This window comes from Symphalangus syndactylus, chromosome 5 (assembly GCF_028878055.3).
Source record: "Symphalangus syndactylus isolate Jambi chromosome 5, NHGRI_mSymSyn1-v2.1_pri, whole genome shotgun sequence".
In the NCBI taxonomy this organism is placed as follows: Eukaryota; Metazoa; Chordata; class Mammalia; order Primates; family Hylobatidae; genus Symphalangus; species Symphalangus syndactylus.
Genome location: NC_072427.2, coordinates 49202423 through 49229598, shown reverse-complemented (window position 1 = coordinate 49229598; position 27176 = coordinate 49202423). Strand labels below are relative to the sequence as shown.

Below are 27176 nucleotides of genomic sequence, written 5' to 3'. Positions count from 1 at the left end.
TCTTCTACCTAAGTGAGATTACCAGGGCACCAGTGGTGTAGAGCATGATCATTTATCCTTCTAAGATGAATTAATAAGTTGTTACCTCTGGCCTTTCCTACGACAAAAAAAAAAAAAAAAAGAGGCACAATATCTAGAGGGACTGTTTGGATAATGAGGCAACACATACATCAGTTGCGTATGCCACCCAACCCCATTTACTGAGTGACTCATAAAGCTATGAGTTTTGAGTGGGCTCCAGAACAAAAGAAGGTTCTGCAACTGGTCCAGGCTGCTGTACAAGCTTCTCTGACAACTGGGCCACATGATTCAGCAGATTCAGTGATGTCTGAAGTGCCAGTGCAGAGAGAAATGTTGTTTGGCAGGTCTCCTTAGGTGAATCCACAGCACAGGCTCTTAGGATTTTGGTGCAAAGTTCTATCATTCTCCTCAGATAACTGTTCTTTTTTTGAGAAACAGTTATTGGCCTGCAGTTGGTTGTTAGCAGAACACTTACCATGCAACCTCAGCTGCCCATGATGAACTATGTGTCATCTGACCCACCTGGCCATAAATTTGAGGTAGACAGCAGCAACATTATGAAATGCAAGGGGTTTATATATGATTGAGCCAGAACAGGCCCTAAGGCACAAATAAGTTAAATGAAAAAGTGGTCAAAATGCCATGGTCTCCACTCCTACTAAACTGCCTTATCTTTCCCCACTGAATGCATGGTCTTACAGGGAACTTCCTATGACTAGTCAACAGAGAAATTAAAAGCGAAGATCTGTCTGCAGATGGTTTTGCATACTATGCAGACACTACATAATGGTGGGCATTTGCAACACTACAACCTCTGTTTGGGACATCTCTGAAGGACAACGGTGAAGAGAAATCTGCCCAGTCAGCAGACCTTTAGACAGTGCACCTAGTTGTGCACTTTCTTGGAAGAAAAAATGGCCAGACATGCAATTATATACTGATTCATGGGCTCCCACCAATGGTTTGGCAGGATATTCAGGGACTTGGAAGGAAAATTGTTGAAAAATTGGTGACAAAGATGTTTGAGAAAGAGGTATGATAATAGACTTCTCTGAGTGAGCAAAAGCCACGAAGATATTTATTGCCCATGTGAATACTCACTAAAGGGTGATCTTAAGGGGAGAGGATTTTAATAATCAAATGGATAGAAGATTCGTTCTTTGGATATTAGTCAGCCTATTTCCCAGTAACATGTCATCATCCAGTGGGTTCATGAACAAAGTGTTTATGGTGGCAGAGATGGGGGTTAAGTATAGGCTTAGCAACATGGACTTCCAATCACCAAGACTGACCTGACTATGGCTACTGTGGAGAGCCCAATCTACGAGCAGCACTGTGCCCCCAATATGGCACCATTTCCCAGGTAATCAGCTAGTTATCTTGTGACATATTAAATAAACTGGACCACTTCCATCATGGAAGAGCCAATGTTTATTTTCTTATTGGAATAAACACTCTGGAAATAAAATTGCATTTCCTTCATGCACTGCTTCTACCAAAAGTATCACTTGTGGACTTACAGAATGTCTTATCCACAATCATGGTAATTCTACACAGCATTGTTAATCATGGAACTCACTTCACCAAAAAGACATGTGGTAATGGGCCCATACTCATGGAATTCAGTGGTTTTACCATGTTCCCCACCACCTTGAAGCAACTGGCTTCATGGAACAGTGAAGTGGCCTTTATAAAAGTTGACTGAGTCACAACAGTAGCTAAGAGGCAATACTTGGTAGGGCTGGGGCAAGGTTCTCCAACAGACTGTATATATTTTAAATTAGGGTCTAATATATGGTACAGTTTCTCTGATATCTAGGATCCACGGATCCATGAATTAAGGGGTGGAAATGGGAAAAGCACTGACACGGACAGGAGGCAGGGAAATTCTGGGCAGAAGAGGGTGGGTCCCCAGTGAGGGCCTGACCCTCAAGCTGAAAGGCCTGATACCACGGTCCAAAGTGAGAATTTACATCCCTGTTTTCCCACTAGAATGTTGCCTTTTCCAAAACCTCCCATGGCCCACCCTGCTGTCCATTCTGTGCCTATAAAAAACACAAAACTCAGTCAAGAGAGGACAGTGAAACAGCTGGAGATTATGGTTGGCCATTGGAGAGAAGCGGCTTGACTTTAGAGGGACAGTTGATGGTTTAGCTTCGGATAGGAGTCTGGCCAGGGATGGCTGGACTTCAGGGCATGATTACCTTCCCAATCCATCCCCCTTTCAGCTCCCCTTCACACTCAAAGCCACTTTCATTGACAATAAAATCCCCTACATTTACCATCTTCAATTCGTTTGTGGAACCTCATTCCTCCTGGACTCCAGACAAGAACTCGGGTGCCATGAGTGCAGGTGCGAAAGACTGTCACACTAACCCTCCACTGAGCTGTTAACACTTAAGCTGTCTGCAGATGGCTGAGCTAAAACAGCACGATAACACTTCTTCTGGGGCTTCAGGGGTCGTGGGCACAGCCCCAGCTGCTGCTGCAGGGCCTGTATGGAGTTTGCTCCTGCCTGCACCCAAAAGCACTTGCCCTGGCTCCTGTACCCACTCACATGTGTGCTCCCTCCCATGAAGGGTGGAATGGGAATGCAGCAGGGAAATATCCTGCATCAGCACCACATACTATTATTCCTAGCGACCCACTAATTTTTTTCTTACTGTTCTTATGACTTTTTGCTTGTATGGCCTAGAGTTTTTATTTCCAAAGGAATGCTTCCACCAGAAGACACAACCATAATTCAATCACACTAGAATTTGAGACTGCCGCTCCATCACTTTGGACTTCTCATGTCTGAATCAACAGGCAAAGAAGAGAGTTATGGTGCCACCTGAAGTGACTGATAGATTTCCAATGGGAAATTGACCTGCTACTCCACAATGGAAGTATGGAAGAATATATTTGGAATATAGGGGATCTGTTAGACATTTCTTAGTAATGTGATATCCTTCAATTAAAGTGATTAGAAAACTACAGCGTCCTAGCCAAGGCAGGACTACTGATTGTCAAGATCCTTTAGGAATGAACTTTTGGGTAACCCATGAAGTAAACAACCACAACCAGCTAAGGTGCTTCCTGAAGGCAAGGGGAGTACAGAATAAACAGCAGAAGAAAATAGTTATAAATACCAACTACATCCTTGCCACAATTTATAGAAAGAAGAATTTTTTGTAATGATCATGAGCATCTCCTTATTTTGTTTAAAATGTGCTTTTAGGTATGTAACAAATATATTTTTTATTTTCTCTTATTTTCTTATCTATCAAATGCGTATTAAGTTTATATCACAGGATTTTAATGTCATAATATTTAAGTTATGGGATATCAAGTGGAGAAGCAGTACTCAAAGACTTTAATCTTTCTTCTGAAAAGGGTATTAATTAGTGCATTTTTGGTTGTATGCATGATAGTTGTATCATGTTATGTCAAATTATGACTTTGTTATTATCTTCATTTGGAAATTAAGAATGGTTTAATGACATGCATATGAGTAAACAATTGACAAGCCGTAGCTTTGTGATGGTTAATTTTATGTGTCTACTTGACTGGGACACAGAATGCCCAGACATTTAGTTCGGCATTATTCTATGTGTGTGTGAGGTGTTTCTGGATGATAATAACACTGGAATCAGTGGACTGAGTAAAGAAGATTGCCCTCCCCAGTGTAGGTGGACCTTAGCTAATCCACTGAAGGCATGAATTGAACAAAAGCCTGAGCAGAGAGAATTTTCTCTCTCCCTGACTGTCTCCAAGCTGGGACATCAGTCTTCCGCCTTCAGACTCAGACTGGAACTTACATCATCAGCTCTCCTGGCTTTCCTGCCTGCAGACTCAGATTCACGCTGCACTACTGACTCTCTAGGCTCCTAGGTGTTTGGACTGCAGATTTTGAGACTTCTCTGCTTCCACCATCATGAAAGCTAATTTTCTATCATATATATCTATAAATACATAGATATATATATTTTATTATTAGTTGTGTTTCTCTGGAGGATTCTATCCATATGATGAGAAAGCCAAATCTATTAATTGTTGGAGTGGATATGGTGTAACCAACATACTTGTACATTTCTGTATAATTAATTTGGAAAAATGTTTGTTTTAATACAGATTTTTTTTTTTCTTTTTTGAGAAGGAGTCTGCTCTGTTACCCAGGCTAGAGTGCAGTGGCACGATCTCGGCTCACTGCAAGCTCCGCCTCCCGAGTTCACGCCATTCTCCTGCCTCAGCCTCCCGAGTAGCTGGGACTACAGTGCCCGCTACCACGCCCGCCTAATTTTTTTTTTTTTTGTATTTTTAGTAGAGACGGGGTTTCACGCTGTTAGCCAGGATGGTCTCGATCTCCTGACCTCGTGATCTGCCCACCTCGGCCTCCCAAAGTGCTGGGATTACAGGCGTGAGCCACTGCACTCAACCTCAGAATTTTTTAAACTTATGACACAGCACTTCCTCTAGTCATGTAATCAAAATAATGGAATGATTCTGCTAGACACCACCTCCACCATGTACTAGGATATTCATAAAGCACTATTTTAATGGTCCCAAACTGGAGAAAAACTAAATGTTCATCAACATTTAGTATAATGTTTAAAATTTTTTTATGTATACATAAATGTCAAGCATACAACAATGAGAATGAATAAACTACATCTCCATGAAAAAACATAACTGTGTATCTCACAGATTTAAGAATAAGTAAAAGAAGCTGGATACAGAAACAAACCCACATAATTTATGACTACATAGTTATATAGTTAAAAATAATCAGCTGGGCACAGCGGCTCAGGCCTGTAATCCCAGCACTTTGGGGGGCCAACACGGGTGGATCACGAAGTCAGGAGATCAAGACTATCCTGGCCAACATGGTGAAACTCTGTCTCTACTAAAATACAAAAAATTAGCTGGGCGTGGTGGCACATGCCTGCAGTCCCAGCTACTCGGGAGGCTGAGGAAGGGGAATCGCTTGAACCCTGGAGGAGGAAATTGCAGTGGGATGAGATCTCGCCATTGCACTCCAGCCTGGCGACACAGCGAGACTCCATCTCAAAAAAAAAAGAGTCCAGATCAGTCTATACTGTTAGAAACCAATATAAAAGTAGGTAACAATTTTAGTGATTGGAAGGGGACTTCTTTGGGCTGTTAATTATGATAATTATGTTAATTATAATTCATTAAATATGATATGATTGCATTTGTGTATTCAATTTGTAAGTATTTATAAAGCTGTGTACTTACTATTTGAGAATAAATGTTTGTATATATGTTATACTTCAACAGAAAATGTGTATTAAACATTTGTGAGGGGAAAAATGGGTAACTGGGTGATGTGTTTCTGCAATGAAAAAAAAGTAGGTGAAATTCTTCTTTTTTTTTAACAAAATTGCTTTCTACTTTCTTAAGGAAACCATATAGACTAAACACAATGTTTGAACTTAATATATGTATGGCAAGCTAGAGACAGAGTTACCAAGAGAGAGAAAGACAGGGATAAAGAACGCACACGCACACACACACACACACACACACACACATACATTTGAGCCATGATACCTCCTTCAGGTGCCGAGTAAGAAAGATATTGGCAGATAGAATCTGGAAACTGTGTTGCATGGAAGCATGCACTGGAAAGGCCACAGAGTAAGAATCAACAGAATTAATCCATATTGTGCCTCCTGGGAGATTCTTGTTAAAATAAGAGGTTAAAATACTTGTAAAATATGCCCTAGTGCATTTTCTGTCCCCTTTCCTCATCAAAATATTTGTGGCTATTATTTTTCAAAAGGGAGAAAAATCATTCACCAATAACCAAACTGTCTAATTGATCTTCATTGAATATCCAGTGTGTAATAACTTGGGTTAACTTATTAGTATTTTGAACCACTAGGTGTCCCTATAAGCAAATGATTGAATAATTTCTAAAAATCAGCAAGCCTTGGAAAGTTTGACCAACATGATCAGTGAACTTGAGTTAACTGATGTATGTAAAACACCAGGCCCCCGATCTAGACGGCACACTGTTCTCAAGTACACATTGGCAGCATGCTGAGCTTGAAACCGATCTCAGTAATTTCAAAGACTTGACATCATCCAGAATATATTCTCCAATGATAGTCTGAGATTTTAAGAAATCAATAACAAATAATAACTAGAAAATTATTCTTACATTTGACATTTAAATCTCAATATGCATATTTCTATATTACTAACATTTCAAAGAAAAAAATAAAAATTTTAATAAATATTTTTATTTGTTTTTTCTTGTTTGTTTCATTTTTCTTTTTTCTTTTTTTTTTTGAGAGGGAGTCTCACTCTTTTGCCCAGGCTGGAGTGCAGTGGTGCAATCTTGGCTCACTGCAACCTCCACTGCCCAGGTTCAAGCATTTCTCATGCGTCAGCCTCCTAGGTAGCTGGGGTTACAGGCACCCGCCACCGCACCTGGCTAATTTTTGTATTTTAGTGGAGACGGGGTTTCACCCCGTTGGCCAGGCTTGACTGGAACTCCTGACCTCAAGTGAACCACCCGCCTCGGCCTCCCAAAGTGCTGAGAATACAGGCGTGAGCCACTGTGCCCGGCCAATATTTTGATTTGTTAATGAAAATTTCGAGTTAAAAACTTTTGTGTGCCAGGCATGATGGCTCGTGCCTGTAACTGCAACACTTTGGGAGGCCAAGATGGGAGGATCACTTAAAGCCAGGAGTTTGAAACCAGCCTGGGCAACAAAGTGAGACTCCGTTTCTGCAAAAATTAAAATTGAAATCCTCAGGCATGGTAGTGCACACCTGCAGTCCCAGCTACTCGGGAGGCTGAGGTGGGAGGATCGCTTGAGCTGAGGAGTTTGAGGCTGCAGTGAGCCGTGATTGCACCACTGCACTCCAGCCCAGGTAACAAAGAGAGACCTTGTCTCAAACAAACAAACAACAAACAAACAAAAAACGAACTTCTGTGGTTTTGCAGGACATCAGCCAGATGACTGAGTGAGAAACATCAGCCTTTTCCCCTGCAAAAATAAAAATCAGACAACTATCCGCAAATAAACAGAGCCCTGGGAGGGCTCAAAAGTCCATTTAAGAATGGGCAGCCATACATGTAACAATAAAAGGAAAATAACTGCGTACAAAATATTATTGGAGAGGTCGACAAACTTGAGCTGTCTGGAGACAGCTAGGACAAGAACAGGAAGGCTATCAACATCAGACAGGCAGTGGGTACCACCTTGATCCTGAGTGGCCTGCCCTATGAAGAATCTGGCAGCCTTTTCTACTGAAGATCTTAACAGCCCAGTGGCAGCTGAAGACTCCCTGAATCTTTCACACAGAGGATTCCCTAGAGTTTATTAGCACAAACCCCAGTGGCCTGCTCCACAGAGAATTCCAGGCACTTTTGCTACCGAGCTAAACCAACAGCCATTGCTGCCACAGGAACCCTGGAGCGTAAAACACTGCTGTATCCCCCTACAAAGAAGGAGCAACTGTTGTGCTGCCACAGAAATGGGGCTGTCACCCCACCCAAACCCATGCATGCCCTGTACCCTTGCGCTGCATTCAATTTGTGCATGCCTGCACCCCAGACCTCACTCTCTGCAACCATTCTATGTGTATCTGTGCATCAACCACTGGAGTTACCACCCTGGATGGCTAGCCCACATTCCAGACCCCAGAGTCACTGCAACTCTGTACATGCCCGAGTTTCAAACCCAGCTCCCTGCCTGCTACATGGTACCCACTCCTGTCACACCAATACCAATGCTGCAGCTGAGTGCCTGTGCCCCAAGCACTGGTGTCAACACTGCCCAGAATCCTGGAGTCAAAGTCTTCCATCCATGTCAATGCTTCAGGTCCCACCTCTGTGGCTGATCCAAGGGTAATATGCATCAGACATCAGTACCACCACTGTTGCAAGTGTGCTTGCAAGCCAGGCCCAGTACCAAGAGACATACCCTTGGCCATGCTTCCATCATGGGAAAAAAAGAGTTTAGGAGGACTCCAGAATCACTTGCCACTGAATATCCCAACAATTCTTGCTGCCACTATGGATATCTGCAGCCTCAGCCATTAAGGACATTTGCAATCTTTACTGATGCTGAACTCAGCTTATCAGCTGCATAGAAGCTATGCACCTGTGCCCTCACTGGAATGAGAACTAACACACCCCACACAGCTGGTGCACTCACATCTTCTGTAAGTATAAGTCTCTCCCCACTGAAACCAGTCCTCAAAACCTAGAGGTAGTGACTGCACTATGAAATGTGAAGACATCAACTCTAGGCCAGAAGAAACAGGAAAATTTAAGGAAATATGACACTATCAAAGAAACATAATAATTTTCCAGTAACCAAGCACAATAAAATGGTGATCTACAAATGGACAGACAAATAATTCAAAATAATTGTTTGAAGGAAGCTTATTAATCCACAAGAAGGTACAGATAAAAATCGCAACAATTATCAGGCAAACAATACATGAACAAAATGAGAAGGTCAAAAAGACGTAGAGCTGGGCACAGTGGCTCATGCCTATAATCCCAGCACTTTGAGAGTCCGAGGTGGGCGGATCACGAGGTCAGGAGATCGAGACCATCGTGGCTAACACGGTGAAACCCTATCTCTACTAAAATACAAAAACAAAAACAAAAAAATTAGCCAGGCGTAGTGGTGGGCACCTGTAGTCCCAGCTACTCGGGAGGCTGAGGCAGGAGAATGGCGTGAACCTGGGAGGCGGAGCTTGCAGTGAGCCGAGATCATGCCACTGCACTCCAGCCTGGGTGACAGAGCGAGACTCCGTCTCAAAAACAAACAAACAAACAAACAACAAAAAAAAACCCATAGAATTTATAAGAGAACAAACAAATTTTGAAAGCAGCAAGAGAAGAAACTCATTACAAGAGAAGAAACTCATTCAAGAAGCCATAAAAAATCAGGAAAAATAAAGAATTTTGAAAGCAGCAAAAGAGAAGTAGCCTGCTCTTAGGCTATCAGCAGACTTCTCAGTAAAACACTGCAGTCCGAGAGAGTGGGATGATATGTTTAAAGTGCTAAAAGAAAAAAAAACAATGGCCAACTAAGAATGTTTACTTGACAAAGATGTTCTTCAGAAATGAAGAAGAGAGATTTTCCAAAACAAAAATGTTGAAAAACTACCATCACTAGAACTGATGATATAGTTTGGATGTGTGTTTCATCCAAATCTCGTGTTGAAATGTAACCTCCAATGTTGGAGGTGGACCTAGTGGGAGGTGTTTGGGTCTTGGGGGTGGATCCCTCCTGAATGGCTTAGTGCCCTCCTTGTGGTAATGAATGAGTTCTCACTCTGAGTTTATGTGAGATCTGGTTGTTTTAAAGAGTCTGGGATATCGTCCATCTTTCTCTTGCTTCTGCTCTCACTATGTGATATGCCTGCTCCTACTTCACCTTTTGTTATGAGTAAAAGCTCCCTGAGGCCTCACCAGAAACTGAGCAGATGCTGGCACCATGCTTCTTCTTCTCCTTTTTTTTTTTTCTGAGGCAACGTTTCACTCTTGTCGCCCAGGCTGGGATGGTTTGGTGTGATTTTGGTTCACTGCAACCTTTGCCTCCCAGGTTCAAGTGATTCTCCTGCTTCAGCCTCCTGAGTAGCTGGGATTACAGGTGCACACCACCATGCCCAGCTAATTTTTGTGTTTTTAGTAGAGATAGGGTTTCACCGTGTTGACCAGGCTGGTCTCAAACTCCTGACTTCAGGTGATCCATCCACCCTGACCTCCCAAAGTGCCGGAATTACAGGCATGAGCCACCGCGCCCGGCCAGCCTTATGTTTTAATGTTATTTGCCCTGCCCTGCCAGGTTTTGGACTTACTTAGGACCTATTCCTCCTTTCTTCTTGTTTATTTCTCTCTTTTGGAAAGGAAATATTTGACCTATGCCTGTGCCACCATTGTATTTTGAAAGCACATAATTTGTTTGATTTCATAGACTTCCAGCTGAGAAATTTATCTCAGAATGAATTGTCCCTTAAGTCTTACCCATCTCTGGTTTAGACGAGACTTTGGACTTAGACTTTAAAGTTGATACTGGAATGAGTTTTAACAGTTTGGGGGAATATTAGGATGGGATGATTGCATTTTGCATGTGAGAAGAACATGAAATTTGGGTGCCAGGGGTAAAATGCTATGGTGTGAATATGTGTTCCAAAACTAATGTGTTAGAAATTTAATCCTCACAGCAACAGTGTTGGAAGGTGGGGCCTTTGGGGAGGTATTTAGGTCATAAGGATCCACCCTCATGAATGGATTAATGCCATTATCAAGAGCTTGATAGAGAGCGTTTGTCCCTTTTCACTTTTCCTTCTCTTCTGCAATGTGAGGTCGCAGTGTTCCTCTCCTCCAGAGAATACAGGATTTAATCCGACATCTTGGAAGCAGATAATGAGCGCTCCCAAGATAGCCAAACCTGCTAGTGTTTGATCTTGAAATTTTCAGCCTCAGGAGCTACGAGAAATAAATTTCTGTTCTTTGCTAATTACCTGGTCTCAGGTATTTTGTTATTGCAGCACAGAATGGACCAAGAAAGGTATAGTATAGAAGTAATGTACCTCAGCATAATAAAAACTCTATATGGCAAACCACATCTAACATATTCAATGACGAAAGGCTGAAAAATTTTCCTCTGAGATTGAAAACAAGACAAGGATGCCAACTCTCACCTCTTCTGTTCAACAGGATACTAGAAGTCATACTAGAGAGATTAGGCAAGAAAAAAAGAGGTAAAACACATCTAAATTACAAAGTAAGAAGTACAATTTTTTCTGCAGATGATGTAGTCTTATGTACAGAGAACTCTAATGACTATAAAAAACTTTTTAAACTAATAAACAAATTAAGTAAATTATGCGGGATACTTATCATACAACATTTATGTTTCCATATAATAACAATGAGCTATTTAAAAACATTAAGAAAACAATCCCAACAGCATCAAAAATAATAAAGTACTCAGGAATAAATTTAACCAAGGAAATGAAAGATCTGTACACTAAGATATATAAAATATTGATGAAATAAATTGAAGACAACACAAACAAAAGGAAAGATAGTTCTTGCTCATAGATTGGAATAATTAATATTGTTAATATTTTCATACCCCAATTCAATGCGATCTCTATTGAAACTCTGGTGCCATTTTATAGTAAATGTTAACATTTTATGCTCCTCGGCATCAATTTTGAACATCATAAGTTTAACTTTCTCATTGCAGAAGTAGGGTTCAATCACTCTTGACACAGTTTCCATTCTACCAAACGGCTCAAGCTGGTAGCCAGGGACTGGAACTTAGAAGCATCTCTCCCTCCTAGCACACTGGGCTCCCTGCTTTCTCATCTTTCTTTTAAATGGACCATTCAGCATTTTCCTGTAAACTGAAAGAGACCCACATCTCACTTCCTTACACATATTGCTAGTTGTCGTGCACTCTTTTCTCTCTGCCTGACTCTTCCTTCCTGCCTGGAGTTGCTATGAGACAGAGTGTGGCAGGCCAGGTTTCACTAACGCAGGCCTCTATCACGACTCTTTCAATACTGTCTCAGTGGTTAGGTCAAATATTAAAAGCTAAAAAGAGCCAGTGCCCTTACACAAAGGCTGGAATATAACAAAAGCCCATCAAGAGTTTTGCCTAGGCCTTTCCTGGGCCTTAAAGCATGGCAAAATAACGAAGGCATTCTTAACCGGACCCATTTAGGATTAAACACGCTTTACTGGGGGTCTGAAGAAACTCCTCAGGCATCCCCAGAAGTTTACTGGAGGAAGGAAGGAACTCCCTAAACCTCCGTGATTTGGCAGGAGACAAGATAAGGGTAATCATCCCAGCACCTAGACCCATTTAGATTAACCAAATTTACTGAGGCTCCAGAAGAAGGTCTTTAGGACTCAGACCTTAGTTATAGATTAAAAGAAGTTAATCACTTACGTATTTAGACGTATGCACACTTACATGTACACATACAGCTTAGAAGGTACATAAGCTCTGAAAAACTTTGTAATTTTGAGTTTGCCTGGTGATAATTTCCAGACCTTCTCCCTGTAACTAGCTACAGAAATGAAAACTTCCTTCCTCCCCAGTTCATCTGCGTCTTGTTATTGGGCTGCGAGAAATAGACCAACCCTTAGTTTGGTCCAGGAACAGAAGGGCTGTCATCCCAACACACTGCCCACTCCTTGCCCAGGATCTGTAAGTAACAATTTTTGAACTTGTTTTGTATTGTGGTGGTGTATTGAATTTGCATCTTCTATCTGAAAAACCAGGGGTTGCTCTGGGCCGTGTTTTTCCCACAAGGTTGGGGAGAAGAAAATGTGGGGCTCCCAACACCAGAGCGATGGTTAGGCAGAAATAAAGTGGACTTGTGTCCAGCAAGGGCATCTGCCAGTATAAACAAGTTTCCAGTGAGAGGGACCCCCTGGTCAAGGGTCAGGCAACTTTTACCTGCTGTCCACCAGGCAAAAGAAGTATCCTGGCCGGGCGCGGTGGCTCACGCCTGTAATCCCAGCACTTTGGGAGGCCGAGGCGGGCGAATCACAAGACCAGGAGATCGAGACCATCTTGGCTAACATGGTGAAACCCCGTCTCTACTAAAAATACAAAAAAATTAGCCAGGCATGGTGGCGGGCACCTGTAGTCCCAGCTGCTTGGGAGGCTGAGGCAGGAGAATGGCGTGAACCCAGGAGGTGGAACTTGCAGTGAGCCGAGACCACACCACTGCACTCCAGCCTGGGCGACAGTGCAAGACTCCGTCTAAAAAAAAACACAACAACAAAAAAAAAGAATAAAAACATGAAATAATTGCACCTGTAATCCCAGCACTTTGAGAGGCTAAAGTGGGCAGATCAGGAGTTTGGGACCAGCCTGGCCAACATGATGAAGCTTTGTCTCTACTAAAAATATAAAAATTAGCCAGGTGTGGTGGCAGGCGCCTACAATCCCAACTACTCGGGGGGCTGAGGCAGGAGAATCACTTGAGTCTGGGAGGTGGAGGTTGCAGTGAGAGGAGATCATGCCACTGCACTCCAGCCTGGGTGACAGAGTGAGATTCCATCTCAAATAAAATTTCAAAACAAAATGAAAGAATTGAAATAAATAGCTCAGTAGACAGGCTCTACAACAGAATGGAAAGGAGAGAGAGAGAACCGACAAACCTGAAAACAGAAACTACCCTGACCAGCAGAGAGAAGGGAGACAAAAACAGAAGAGATAAGTCTACAGGGACTTTTGGGATTATGTCTTGTGACATTAAAAAAACTGAAATCATACAGAGTGTGCTTTCTAACCAAAATAGAATCAAATGAGAAATCAACAGGAAAAAGGTAACAGGAAAATTTCCAAACACTTAGAAACTAAACAACTCCCTTCTAAATAATCCATGGGCCAAAGAAGTCTCATCTCATGGGAAATAGAAACAAACAAACAAAGAATAACAAAAATATCTACCCAGAACCAAATGAAAATACAGCATATAAAAATGTGTGGTACACCAATACACAGGAGCTGTGAGGGAAATTTATAGCACTAAATGCTTATATTAGAAAACATTTCAAATCAATCTTTAAGCTTTCACATACAGAAAATAAAAAGAAAAATAAAACCGAAGCAAGCAAAAAATAATACAAATGAGATCATGAAATTGAAAACAGAAAAATAGGGAAAAATGAAAAAAAAGCATTTTTAGAAGATCAGTAAAATTGATAAGCCTCCAATATGACGAATAGAAATAGTAAGAGAGAAGACACAAATCACGAACATTAGGAATGCACCAAGGGATATAATCACAGATCCTGACGATATAAAAATTATGTTAAGGAAATATTATGAATAATTCCCCAGATATAATAAACCTGACAAGTAAGATGAAATGGGCTAATTTCTCAAAAAAACACAAATAACCACAAACATCTATTATTAGGAAATAAACAATTTAAATAGCACTACTTCCAGGCACAGTGGCTCACACCTGTAATCCCAGCACTTTGAGAAGCTGAGGTGAGAGGGTCGTTTGAGCCATGGCTTTTGAGGCTGCAGTGAGCTATAATCACACCACTGCACTGCAGCCTAGGCTACAGAGCAAGACCCTGTTTCTAAAAAACACATCAGGCCAGGTGCGGTGGCTCATGCTTGTAATCCCAGCACTTTAGGAGGCTGAGGCAGGTGGATCACTTGAGGTCAGGAGTTCTTGACCCGCCTGGCCAACATGGGGAAGCCCCATCTCTACGAAAAATACAAAAATTAGCTGGGCATGGTGGTGCATGCCTGTAGTCCCAGCTACTGGGGAGGCTGAGGCAGGAGAATCGCTTGAACCTGGGAGGCAGAGGTTGCAGTGAGCTGAAATTGTGCCACTGCACTCCAGCCTGGGTGACAGAGTCAGACTCCATCTAAAAAAATAAATAAATAAAAAAGCAGATCAAATTCATAATTTAGAAACTGCCAAAAGGAAATCTCCAGTCACAGACAGATTTACTGCCAAACTCTACCAAATGCTTAAAGAACTGACGCCAATTCTACACAATGCCTTCCTGGAAACAGAAAAGGAGATTGCTTCCCATGCATTTAATGAGGCCAGTAACCTTAATACCAAAATTAAGCAAAGACCAGAAAAAAAAAACCACACAAAACTACAGACCAATATCTCTCTGTATTTAGATGCAAAATCTCTTAGCAAAATGCAAGCAAATATATATTGTTCAACATTGTGTAAAAGAATCGAATGGCATGACCAAGGGGGATTCCTTCCGTAGATTCAAAGCTGGTTCAATATTTAAAAAAATCAATGTAATTAACCATACTAACATGTCAAAAAAGAAAAATCACATGATCATACTCATTGATGTAGAAAAAGCATTTGATAAAACTCAGTACTTATTCATGATAAAAACTCTCCAAAAATTATCAACAGCATAGAACTTCCACAACTTGATAAGGAACATCTACCCCAAACCTATAGGTGACATAATATTTAAAGAAAGAATGTATGTGTTCCCCCTAAGATAAGGAAAAGACAAGGATGTCCACTTTTCACTATTATTATTCAACATGGTACTGGAATTTCTAGTAAGCATGGCAAGTCAAGAAAAAAACATATAGATTATAAAGGAAGATATAAAACTGTCCCTATTTGGAAGTAATATAAGGAACTATGGGGAAAATCCCAAAGGACCTTTGAAATAATTCCTTCAACTAATAAGTGATTTCAGCAATACGAGCATACAAGATCAACATGGAAATGAACTCAGATTCGAGAAATCAATTAGAGGCATATACGAATTGAAAAATATAACATAAAGCAATTCCTTTTTGCAAGTGATGTGACAGCATATCTAGAATCCCTAACAATAAAAAGATAAAACTAGCTCAAACAATAAATTCAGTAAGGTAAAATGATATAAAGTTAACCAACAAAAATCAATAGTCTTCAAACAGAAATTAATAAGTTAGAAGAAATAACACTACAAAAAAAATCCCATTACAGTAGTAAAAAATAATTTAGGAAAAAGGTTAATTAGAAATGCACAAAAACTATATGATGAAAACTTAAACACACTTCTGAAAGATACAGAAGCAGAAAGGCACACATTGAATAATATGAAAACGCATGTGGACAACATGCAGTGTGTTTAGAATTTCAGAATATTGAAAATAATCTAAATGCTGTTCTATAGAGTGGTTGAACAAGGTATGGTACATACTTGTTATGGGTAGACTGTGTGTTCCAAAAGGATGTTGAAGTCCTAACACTCAGTACCTGTAAATGTGACCCTGTTTGAAAACAGGGTCTTCACAGATGGTTAAGACAAAGTGATCACGGAGAGCCCTGATTCAATATGACCGGTATCCTTATAAGAAGGGGAAAACTGGGCACAGAGACAGCCACGCACACAGAAAAAAATGTCACATGAAGATAAAGGCAAAGACTGGAGTGATGTGTTTCTACAACCCAAAGAATGGTACTGTCAGCAAACCACCAGAAGCTAGGACAGAGGCACAGAACACATTCTCTCTCAGAAGGACCTCAGAAGGAACCAACCCTGCTAACACCCTGGTCTCAGACTTCTAGCTCCAGAATTATGAGAGAATAAATTTCTGCTAAGCAACCCAGTTTGTGGTACTTAATTATGGCAGCCCTAGCAAACTAATATCATGCTCAATGCAAACCACGATACTATAAAAATGAATAAGCAAAGAAAATTTCATTGAATTGATATGTAGTGATTTCCAGGATATAGTTAGGTGAAATAAGTAAAATGCAAAAAAAATACAGTATGCTACCTTTTGTATGAAACAAAGAAGCAATAACAAAATTTACATGTATCAGCTAATTTTTGCAAGGAAAAGCAAAAAAAGAAACTGAATCTAATGAGACTAATTACCTATAGGAGCGGATTGGATGAGGAAGAAATGGAAGGAGAAAGGGGGAATGATAATTCCATATGGATTATTTTTGTATAATTCTGAATTGTGGATTCTTATTAATGCCACGTATAATTAAAAATATCATGAAGAACGGAGGGAAATTTCTAAATAGAATTGTATTAGTTGGCCTGGGCTATTGCTGCCATAACAGAACACCACAGCCTGGGTAGCTTAAATAACAGACATTTTTTGTGTCACAGTTCTGGAAGCTGGGAGTACCAGCTAGGGTGTTGGTAGCTTTGGTTTCTTCTGAGGGGTCTCTTCTTTTTTTTTTTTTTTTTTTTTGAGACGCAGTCTTGCTCTGTCGCCCAGGCTGGAGTGCAGTGGCGCAATCTCGGCTCACTGCAAGCTCCGCCTCCCGGGTTCGCGCCATTCTCCTGCCTCAGCCTCTCCGAGTAGCTGGGACTACAGGCGCCCGCCACCACGCCCGGCTAATTTTTTGTATTTTTAGTAGAGACGGGGTTTCACCGTGGTCTCGATCTCCTGACCTCGTGATCCGCCCGCCTCGGCCTCCCAAAGTGCTGGGATTACAAGCGTGAGCCACCGCGTCCGGCCCAAGGGGTCTCTTCTTGGCTTGCAGATGGTCTTCCCTCTGTGTGTGTGTGTGTCCAAATTTCTTCTTATAAGGATACTAGTCAGACTGGATTAGGGCCCACCCTGCCAGCCTCCTTTTAATTTACTTACCTCATTAAAAACCCGTCTCCAAATACAGTCACATTTTGAGGTACCAGCATTTAGGGCTTCAACATATGAATTTTGGGGGGATACAATCCAGCCCATAACCAGAATACGAACAAAACTATATTACAGGCCAGGTGCAGGGGCTCACACCTGTAATTCTACCACTTTGGGAGGCCTACGCAGGTGGATCACCTGAGGTCAGGAGTTCAAGACCAGCCTGGCCAACATGGTGAAACTCTGTATCTACTAAAAATACAAAAATTAGCCGAGCGAGGTGGTGGGCACTTGAATCCGAGAGGCATAGGCTGCAGTGAGCTGAGATGGCGCCACTGCACTCCAGCCCGGGTAACAGAGCGAGATTCTGTCTCAAAAACAGCAACAACAACAAAATTATATTTCAAATGAATTACGTACAAACAGCAAAGGAGAAGAAAATAACTTACCCCAGTAACTTCTCAACTAGCATTTTGACCATAAACCTTCAATCTTAAGATGATAAGAATCGGCCGGGCACCGTGGTTCACGCCTGTAATCCTAGCACTTTGGGAGGCCAAGGCGGGTGGATCACGAGGTCAGGAGATTGAGACCATCCTGGCTAACGCGGTGAAACCCCGTCTCTAGTAAAAATACAAAAAAAAAAATATTAGCCGGGCGTGGTTGCAGGCGCCTGTAGTCCCAGCTACTCGGGAGGCTGAGGCAGGAGAATGGCGTGAACCCGGGAGGCGGAGCTTGCAGGGAGCCGAGATCGCGCCACTGCACTCCAGCCCGGGCGACAGAGCGAGACTCCGTCTCAAAAAAAATTTTTTTAAATGAATAAAAAATAAATAAAAATATGATAAGAATCATACACAAATAGTAAATTATAGTTAGTAGGTTTGCTTTCCATAGGCCAGGCATATGGGTTAAAAACAAACTAGGATTCTAAGTTTGAGCAAAAGAGTAAATATATTTAGGATAATGGGAGCCAGGTTCTTCATTTTGAAGAAAGGACTAACACAGGCAGCCAGGAAGGCGAGGAATGAACTCCATGGTACTAGACTAGCCTCAGTATGAATGAATGTTTTTATAGACAGACATAGACATGTGTGCATACAGATGTATGTGTGTATGCATGTTTGTACAGATTTGTCCCCTGGGAGAGTCTATGAGCAATGATACCCTAGTAGCAATGTGTACACCTACACCCAGATTTGGTTTCAACAATTCCATTCACCACAAAAAGGAATCAAAGCTTCTTGGCGAAATGGCAGATTCCAGGACTGGGATAGGGAAAGAACAAAATAAGCCTAAAATATCTTGTTGTGCTAAAAAAATAAGGAAACAATAAAAATAAATAATAGGTATATGTCAAAAGGATACAGAAGCCAATTTGAATGGGCTCCCATGGAAGAAATCTGGGTAATTTCAGCATTAAAATCAATAATAATAGTAACATGTCATAAACTATTGAATAAAATAAAGATCCATGAGTTCCTACCAATATAAAAAATAAATAAATGAAGTAGAAGGGAAAGTTCTTACTCATAGAAGAACCGATTACAAATGTAGAAAGAATAGTATTTTAAAAGTCTAGCCGGGCGCGGTGGCTCACGCTTGTAATCCCAGCACTTTGGGAGGCTGAGGCGGGCGGATCACGAGGTCAGGAGATCGAGACCACGGTGAAACCCCGTCTCTACTAAAAATACAAAAAAAAAAAATTAGCCGGGCGTGGTGGCGGGCGCCTGTAGTCCCAGCTACTCGGAGAGGCTGAGGCAGGAGAATGGCGTGAACCCGGGAGGCGGAACTTGTAGTGAGCCGAGATTGCGCCACTGCACTCCAGCCTGGGCGACAGAGCGAGACTCCGTCTCAAAAAAAAAAAAAAAAAAAAAAGTCACCATTTTTCAGTCTTCATTGTAATAACCGGCTTATATAGGAATCATTTTATAGGAATGCTATAGGTAGTGGTTAAAATTTTGGTAAAAAGAAATTTAAATATCCTCAAAACATTTTCCCACAAATTACTTATTAATTACAACTTAACATCTTGTGACCATGAGCACTTAATATCTCTAAATTTTCCCTCACCTTCAAAACAGAAATAATTAACTACTTTTTACAGTTCCCCTAAGACTTAAATACAGGAATTGATAAAGTGTCTAGAAGTAACTAACAGTAGGTGCTTATCAAATGCTAATCCATTTTCCCTTTTCTAAAAAGGAGCCCATATCAGCTAACTCTTGAGTAATTAAGATAGAATTTCAGAAGTTAAAAAAAAAAATCAACTCACATGTAATTGTGTCAAGGCCTCCTCCTCCAGAGGAAGTGTAGAGAAGACAGAGCTGGCAGAGAAGAAAGAAGCCATGAGTGACCGAGGCACCAGATCAACTTACAGCAGCCAGTCTGGGTTTCAGGAACAAAGTGAACATTTTAATCCACTGGGCCCATTAGCTGCCCTGTTCCGTAAGCCCTTGTTTTCCCCACTGACCTACCTGAAAAGGCATTTTGCACCTATTTTTGCATGTTTCCCTCCCAGAGTCTTCGTAACTTTCACCTTTTGACTCAGGATTTTGGGTTGAGCTGTCCATGTTAAGACATGTTTTATGTCCATGTTAAGACATGTTAAGACATGTTTTAGACAAATACTCATGTGTATGGGCAAAAAACTCGAGGACTGTATTTTCAACTAATTGTAAAACAGGTTATTTTAGTTTCTATTCTGGGGAAAGTGTAAACATTCCAATAAAGGGTTTTAATGTAGATTTTTTTTGCACCCATGCTGTTGATTGCTAAATGTAATAGTCTGATCATGACCCTGAATAAATGTGTCTTATTTTTCAAATGTGCTTTGTAAAGCTGGTTTACTTTGAAGCCATCTTGGTAAATTTCCCCAACAGTGTGAAGTTACAATTCCTCCAGGGTGATTGCCAGATTCTATTTACAATCTGCTTGGGTGGAGACACCATTGTCTTCAGAAATCTTGGTGTAGTTGAACTGATAGGTACGTCATGACCTGAAGTTCACCATTAAAAGGGATCACCCAAGTAAAATAATGAAATTGTTGGTTATAAAAATGGTCGTTGGCACATCCTATGCAGTATATCTAAATTAAATAATGGTATCAGGTAAAATTGTAGATGGGAATGAAGCTTGTGTATCATACATTATCATGTGTAATTAATAAACGATTTAATTCTTCTAAAAAAAATGGGACAGAGCAAGACTCCGTCTTAAAAAAAAAGGTGGGGGGACATTTTAACACCCTAAGATTCTAAAGAAAACCAACTAGAGGACATACACCACTCACAAACCCTGAACAAATTTGCTACATAGCTGGAATTCGCTATACTGGCAGAAGAGGGTGCCATTGCACCGAGAATCTTGAAAACTCGCAAGAAAGCCACAAAAAAATGAGAAGAAAACGCCATGTTTTAGAGGTTAGTATAAAAAATTATATCCAATATACTTTGACTAATTCAAATCTCCCCAAATAAAATAACTATGAATCAGGATAAAATTCTAAGCTGACACTTCAAGTAGAATAAAATGTATTCAAATAAGCATTTGTGGATATGAAAAGCCAATTGAGTCAGATATCTAAAAAATAAGAACAAAAATGGGCAAAAACATAAGGAAATGAAAATATAGTTAATTAAAACCAGAAGAGAAATGAAAGAAAGGAAGACAAAGTTATCTCCTAAAGAAAAAGAGAACTACAAGGTCACGAAAGAGAATAGACTGAAATGAAAATATAATGACTAGCACTGAAGAAAGGTAGAAAAACAACCTGGAGAATGAAAATGACATGAGGGAAAAAGAGGTCACAGAAAAGTGGTAGAACTCAAAGTTAAGCAAAGGCACTATTCACAAAGTTGGAGTCCCAGGAAAAAAGTAATAAAACAATGGAATAAACTAATAGATAATATTTAAAAGTATGTTGTAAGAAATTTATGCTGAAATAAACTTAAGTCAACTATTTGGGAAAATTCTCCTGAAACAGTAAACCTTAAGTCATAAGCTAGTAAAATCATTAGCCTTTATAGATTTTTGAACCAAACAACATTGACAAGAATGCACATCAAAACTTGCTATGGCTAAAAGCAAATACATCAATGTAACTATGCACGTACTAGGATAAAAAAGGTGAAGAGTAAGTGACAATTGTGTAGTTAAGGGCACATGAAGTAAAATGAGACATTTAAAGACAAACTCTTCCTGGTCTTCAAGAAAAAAGATCACACAAAATGCCTTTTTTTTTTTTTTTTTGGAGATGGAGTCTTGCTCTGTCACCCAGGCTGGAGTGCAGTGTCAGGATGATGGCTCACTGCAACCTTGACCTCCCAGGTTCAGGTGGTCCTCTCACCTCAGCCTCCTGAGTAGCTGGAACTACAGGCATGCGCCACTATGCCTGGCTAATTTTTGTATTTTTTAGAGACAGGGTTTCGCCATGTTGCCCAGGGAACTCCTGGCCTCAAGCAATCCTCCTGCCTTTGCCTCCCAAAGTGCTGGGACCACAGGTGTGAGCCACTGCACTTGTCCAGTGAAAATGTTTTGAAACAGATAAAGGTGATGGTTCCATGAACCCAGTGAATGTGATCATTGCTGTTAAATTGTACATTTTTAAAGGGTTAATTTTGTTATATAAATTTTACCTCAAAAAGAAAAAAAGAGATGATCCAACAATAAAAATCCAAAGGTGAAATTGTGTAGACCAAGCAAACTGGGTGGAGAACTCTGAAAAAAGGGGTTAAAATGAGACAGAGCTTTATATTATTAAAAATGTGTTCCCAAAAAGTTTGTTGTGAATTGAACTCTTAATTATTGTATTTTCTCCTTTGACTTGTAGCAACTTTTTTTCTAGCTTGAGGAATGAGGACTTATAGAAATTATGTATCTTTAAGGTGTACAATGTATGCTTTAATATATGTATAAATTATGAAATCATTACTGACAATCAAGCTAACTTTTTAAAGATATTTTTATTTCAGGTTGGCCCTCAATTGGTAGAAATTCACAAATCCAGTTTTAGGTCTCTCTGCCTCCCATTTCAGAATGGTGCAGCAGAATTGCATTATTTTGAATACTGTGATGTATAATTTGTGATTATTCCAATTATTCCAATAAAGGTTGTTTTGCCTGAATAAACTACAGTGTACAACCATGTGTGGATAAATACATAAGATACTTAAGAACAGAAGTGTTAATAAAAAAGAAGTGTAGGCTGGGTGCAGTGGCTGACGCCTGTAATCCCAGCACCTTGGGAGGCCGAGGCAGGCGGATCACCTGAGGTCGGGAGTTCGAGACCAGCCTGACCATGGAGAAACCCCGTCTCTACTAAAAATACAAAATTAGCCAGGCATGGTGGCGCATGCCTGTAATCCCAGCTACTTGGGAGGCTGAGGCAGGAGAATCACTTGAACCGGGGAGGCAGAGTTTACAATGAGCCGGGATCGTGCCATTGCACTCCACCCTGGGCAACAAAAGCGAAATTCATTTTCAAAAGAAAAAGAGTAAATTCTGACACATGCTACAATATGGATAAACCTTGAAGGCATTATGCTAAGTGAAACAAGCCAAACACAGAAAACAAAAACAATATGTGATTTCACATTATATGAGGTACCTAGAGTAGTCAGATTCACAGAGAAGGTAGAACAGTGGTTACCAAGAGCTGGGTCAGAGGAGAATGGGCAGGTGTTGTGTAATGGGTACAGAGTTTCAGTTTTGGTGAGATGAAAAGGCTCAGGAGAGGGGTGGTGGTGACTGTTGCACAACAAAGTGAGTGTAGTTAAAGCCACTGATTTATCTTAATAGGACAAATCAAAACCAGTCTTTAGAATACACCATTTTCATTTTTCCTTTACTTTATGCCAAGATGTGTAAGTTACGAAACAAAAATGCATCTTTATTTGTATTCAGTTCTTGTAGTAAGTATATGGCCTGTTGGAAGTCATACTCTTCCCAAACCATCAATCATTAAAGTGTGCAGTTCTAAAAATATAGATATAAAAATACCTTTTCCCGAATATTCATTTTTTATTTATATTTTCACCTTCCGATTTTGTGTATCATATAAGAAATGAGTATGCCTCATGGTTAAGAACGTGGGCTCTGGTGCTAGAAGGATTTATCACGAATGTCCCGGAGTAACTCTGGGGCTTTACCACTTGGCACTTAATCTCAGATTAAGGGAAACACTTGCCTCTCATAAAAGCAGAAAGAGAAAAAAAAAAGGATAAAAAGAAAGTGAGAGACAGAAAACGCGAGTTTCTGTCATAACTGATTTTATCTAGAGAATTAAAGAAAATGAAGGGAGAGAGAAATCAAGGAAGTTTCTAAATCCACATGCTTTATCTTTCCTTTTATGCGAGCGATAATAAACTTATAAGTAACTCCTTCTGTATTCCTTACAACACTGAACTTCGAGTGGTCCCAACAGGAGGCTAGTCATGCTTGCAGTTCAGCTGAATTTTTATTTTTATTTTTTTTTTTAACAAGACTTGCTCTCATTTCTGGTTTCTCCCCAGCCTCTTTATGGGTGCGCGGTAAAATAACACTTACCTACCGGCTTCCATTTACTTCCGTCCCTGTCCTGTGGGACCCGCTGGGCAAGATCCCCCCGCCTCTCCAGCCCACAAACTGGAAGGTGCTGCGCCCAGGGCGCACAGCTCCCGGGTGGCAGTGGGACTCATGCACGAGAAGGCCATCCCCGCGCTAAGCTGAGGCGTTTCTGGAAGGTACCCTCTGCAGGTGCCGGCAGTGGCCGCAGAATGCGCCCCAGGGGACAGAGCGCATCATCAAGGTGCTTTGGCCACATTGAGGCCTCCTTCTCTCCCTGGCCTCCGTTCCCACATGCCCTGACCCACGGCGACCTGTGCTGGCGCCCGGTATTCACCTAAGGCGTTGGCGGCCGCGGCTTTCAGCACACGCGCCATCTCCGCTGTGTCCCCACCAGCCGCTGACCAGTGCCAGGTGTGCGGTGGAGGACGGGGTGACCCCGCAGGGGACGTGGTGAAGCCCGCTGATTTCCTACTGCATACAACACACCCACTATACCTAAAGCAGTAATTAAAGCCAGGAGGCGCCATCCTTTGTGCGCCCCTGAAAAGTACAAAACGAAGTTTGGAGACAGTTCAAATGCGCTTGGGTTGACCAGTGGCAATTTTTGTTTTCCGCTGCACTGCACACGCGAAAGCACTCACGCTGCCATTGGCTGGAGTTGGGGGTGAGTCTGGAACCTGTGAGCCGCGGAACTTTCGGCTCAAGTGATTCTGCCTCAGCCTCCTGAGTTGCTGAGATTAGAGGTATATGCCACCATGCCTGGCTAACTTTTGTGTTTTTAGAAGACACGGGGTTTCACCGTGTGGCCAGGCTGGTCTCGAACTCCTGACCTCAGGTGATCCTCCTGCCTCGGCCTCCCAAGTGCTGAGGTTACAGATGTGAGCCACTGTGCCCCAGCCTTCCCTATTTTTCTTCTTATAACTATTAACCATCCTTTGAAAACAAATATCTTGGCCAGGTATGGTGGCTTACGCCTGTAATCCCAGCACTTTGGTAGTCTGAAGCAGGAGGATCGCTTGAGCTCAGGAGTTCAAGACCAGCCTGGGCAACATAGTGAGACCTTGTCTCTACAAAAATTACAAAAATTAGCGGGATAAGGTGGTGTATGCCTGTAGTCCAGCTACTCGGGTGGCTGAGGCGGGAGGATCACTTGAGCCCAGGAGGTCGATGCTGCAGTAAGCAATGATCATATCACTGCTCTCCAGCCTGGGCGGTGGGGCAAGATCCTGTCTTCAAACAAACAAACAAACAAACAGAAAACTGAAAATCTTGCTGCTACTCTATAAAGCAAAAGCACACTATATAGAGATGCCATGTGGAAAGCATGTGATTTGCAAAAATCAGGGCCTGCATTACCCAGCCTATAGCTTTCAGCTTGGGGCCTGTGTGTAAAATGGCTGTTTCTTTTCTGTCTCCCTTATGTCTTTATATGTATAGCGTGTCTCTCCTGACAAAGCTGTCCCGAGAGCCTCTTCTTGTAACTGTTTTGACTGCTCTGGAGGATACCGCCTATGTCTTTAAGGTGCTCCACAGATTTTGGTGAGTGCCAAATAGCCGTAATTTTAATTAATACCATGACAAAGATATCTTCCAAAGTATGTCATGATTTCAGACAAGTGAAATTTCATTTAATTTTAGTAGATGTAGTCTGGCTCCAATAATTGGGCTATATTATTTATCCAATCTTAAAATTTTATTATAATAAAAATGAGAATCATGCCAGGCACAGTAGCTCACACTTGTAATCCCAGCACTTTGGGAGGCTGAGGAGGGAGGATTGCTTGAGCCCAGGAGTTCGAGACCAGACTGGGCAACGTGGTGAAACCCCGTCTCCACTAAAAATTTAAAAAATTAGCTGGGCATGGTAGCGTGAGCCTGTAGTCTCTGCTGCTCGAGAGGCTGATCTGGGCTCATCACTTGAGTCCAGGGGTTCAAGGCTGCAGTGAGCTACGATTGGACCACGGCACTCCAGCCTAGGCAACAGAGCTGGGAATAGGCAAATAAAAGATACCAAGAATATCAAAAGAATTATTTTTAAAATCTGTGAATCTAAATTAAATTCATCATTGTCAGATTGTCCCTAGAAGATAAATTCTAAAGGGAAAAAAAAAAAAACATAAAGTATCAATGAGTTAGTGTCCTCCCATCCTACTCCTCCCACCCTCCCCCTACAAAAAAGAAAGAAAGGTTTGGCTTTGCTTTGAAATTATATCAGACCTTCAAGTGAAGTTTTCAGTAAGTCACAAATAATTTATTGCAATTTCCACATATAAAGAATAAAGTAGAACTTTCAAACTTTTTTCTTTTGAAACTGTTAGAACATGAAAACCCAAACCTGACAAAGGTAGCATTAAAACACACACACGCTCTTCTTCATGACTAGTGAGGCAAACATAGCACAGTGGAAAAAATTATGCCGCACAACCATATGAACCTTATTCTCTTGAATCACTATTAGAAGATGTGCTATGATTCCTGGTTGGAAGATGTTAAGGAGAAAATGCATGGTTTTCTCCATATGTGTTAGAAAGACATTTGATAAAATTCAATATTTATTTCTAATTTTTCTTTTTTACTCCTAGTGGATTATAAATACGTCTAGCCAAAAGCTGCCATCATGCATGATAGGTGAAATTCTACAAACATCCCTTTAAGATCAGGAATAAGACAAAATGTCCAGTATTACAGTTACCCCGTTAATTAACACTAACAGTTAATAACCACATAAGCCAGTGCAACTACAAAAGATAAAGAAAAGAGATTAGGAAAACCACCAGGAGCAGTGGTTCACACCTGTAATCCCAGCACTTTGGGAGCTCAGGATCTCTCAGCACTTGAGCTCAGGAGTTCGAAACCAGCCTGGGCAATGTGGTGAGACCTCATCTCTGCAAAAAAAATACAAAATTGGGTAGGTGTGTTACACATGCCTGTGGTCCCAGCTACTTGGGAGTCTGAGGTGAGAGGACTGCTTGAGCCTGGGAAGCGGAGGTTGCAATGAGCTGAGATCGTGCAATTGTACTCCAGCCTGGGCAACAGAGGGAGACTCTGTCTGAAAAAAAAAAAAAAAAAAAAAAAAAGATTAGGTATACTAAAATGAAAACATTAGTGTTTGGAGAGAAAACCGAATGGATGAACTGAATCAATATTAGGAAAATAACAGAATTCTGTAAGGTAGCTGAAAAAGCTGGTATTTTATACACTGAAGTCATAATTGTTGTCTTTTAGAAGTTTGAGTTTAGAGTCAAAAGGGCCAGGCTCCATCAAATCCTAATATCCTAATCAAAGAATTACTTGGCCAGGTGTGGCGGCTCATGCCTGTAATCCCAGCACTTTAGAAGGCCAAGGCAGGCGGATCACGAGGTCAGGAGATCAAGACCATCCTGGCTAACATGGTGAAACCCCATCTCTACTAAAAATACAAAAAATTAGCCAAGCATGGCGGGGGTGCCTGTAGTCCCAGCTACTCCAGAGGCTGAGGCAGGAGAATGGTGTGAACCCGGGAGGCAGAGC

General features: G+C 41.2%; 1 long non-coding RNA gene across 2 annotated transcripts in view; it reads right to left on the bottom strand.

Moving 5' to 3' along the window:
- Positions 1 to 24052, bottom strand: part of LOC134736786 (uncharacterized) — a 38081-nt gene extending 14029 nt beyond the window's left edge. Inside the window, exons 1-4 of one of the 2 annotated variants that reach the window (XR_010121042.1) lie at positions 23667 to 24052; positions 19396 to 19508; positions 17573 to 17746; positions 10702 to 10733 (exon numbers count right to left, since the gene is read on the bottom strand). This is a non-coding gene — a long non-coding RNA (uncharacterized lncRNA). Of the gene's footprint in view, positions 1 to 10701; positions 10734 to 17572; positions 17747 to 19395; positions 19539 to 23666 lie in introns of those variants that run through there. The other variant, XR_010121041.1, reaches the window with a different exon arrangement.
- Between the last annotated feature and the right edge of the window lie 3124 nt (positions 24053 to 27176).